This window comes from Nicotiana sylvestris, chromosome 11 (genome assembly GCF_000393655.2).
Source record: "Nicotiana sylvestris chromosome 11, ASM39365v2, whole genome shotgun sequence".
NCBI classification, from domain to species: Eukaryota; Viridiplantae; Streptophyta; class Magnoliopsida; order Solanales; family Solanaceae; genus Nicotiana; species Nicotiana sylvestris.
Genome location: NC_091067.1, coordinates 92,272,961 through 92,274,598, shown reverse-complemented (window position 1 = coordinate 92,274,598; position 1,638 = coordinate 92,272,961).

Below are 1,638 nucleotides of genomic sequence, written 5' to 3'. Positions count from 1 at the left end.
TGGACATTGCCTCTTGTCGCTTTACTTGCAGAGCCTTGTATATTTTGGACTTAAATGTTCTTAACTTGTCAACCATGTATTATGAGCTTGATTTGAGTTCTGGATTGGAAGTAGCTTACTTTTCCACAAGGTCTCCGGGACTACAAAACTATCCTGTGAATCACTCTTACCTAATTCTCGGTTTACTTTGTTATTTTCATTTTTTAAAGTATTAATCATAAGATAAGAACTCCCATCTGTTCCGTACACCTTCGACGAGACTTGTGTTTCATGAATTCTTTCATTCTTATTGTTCCAATTAATAGGATCATTTCCTAGAGTACAACTTTGGTGCACATTACATTATATACACTCAATAGAATTAAACGGGATTTACCTGCAAGGCAACAAAAAAACGTATGGCGGGCTTTTAAGAAGGAAGAAAGATAAGGGAGAGTGGAGGCTGCCAAAGAAGAGAGCTCACCAGACTTTCTGGCCTAACTCCGTAGAGAAGAAGAAGAAGAAGAGGAAAAAATGGGTGAGGGACGGGATCAAAGCGAGGGAGAAAAGAAAGAAAAGAAGGGGAGAGGGGAGAAGAGGGATGGGGTAACAAGTGACAGGTGCTGGAATTAAAGGATAGGAGGTTTTTATTTTATAAACATAGTCAATGGTCAAACGTATTTATTAACATTCATGTTTGTCAAGTAAAAATATAAAAATGAAGAAAATGAGAGTTGGGGGATGACTTTAATTAACTTATAAGAACCATAATCATGGTAAATTCGTTTTCTGGGGACTCAGGAATCAAATGAGATTAACATTGGAATAAAAAATGAGATTAACATTGAAATGAAACCATCTTTTGAAACATGTCGATCATATCCTAGAAATTTACCAACTCCATCTCTCACCTCCTGTCCTCAAAACGGTCTTTTCTTATCGATTGTCTCCGTATTCCTTGTCATGATCTTCCTCAAGCAAACTCCCAAAATTTTTATACCTTTATATATATATATATATATATATATATATATATATATATATCCTTGAAGATTTAGAATGCTATACAACAAGTAATGGAGAGTTTGGTTAACAATGGGTCGTTTGGTACGACGGATAAGCAAAAATAATCTTGGGATAAAACTTAGTATCGCCTTATCCCTTGTTTGGTTACTAATCACTAGATAAGTTGTTTTCGGATTAAAAATAGTACTAGGATAATTTTTACATGCCATAGGGTGGAATAGTAAACCCAGAATAAAACAGTAAAATTGACAATCTCAGGATTAATACAATATACCAAACAATCAATAAGAAATAATACCAGGATAACTAATCCCATCATAACTTGTAACGACCCGACCGATCGTTTTGAGCAGTAGCGCGTCATTCGGCGGAGGCCTTGAGTAGCTTCACTTCATGTATTATGACTTGTACGTGTGGTCAGAATTGAATTCTGGGAAGTTCGGATTTGATTCAGAAGGAAATTCTCAATTCATAAGCTTTAAGTTGGAAGAGTTGACTAGGATTTGACTTTTGAGTAAACGACCTTGGAATCGGGATTTGAAGGTTCCAACAGGTTCGCACAATGATTTTGGACTTGGGTGTATGTTCGGGTTGAGTATCGGGTGGTCCGTGAGCATTTCGGCGTTTATTGTG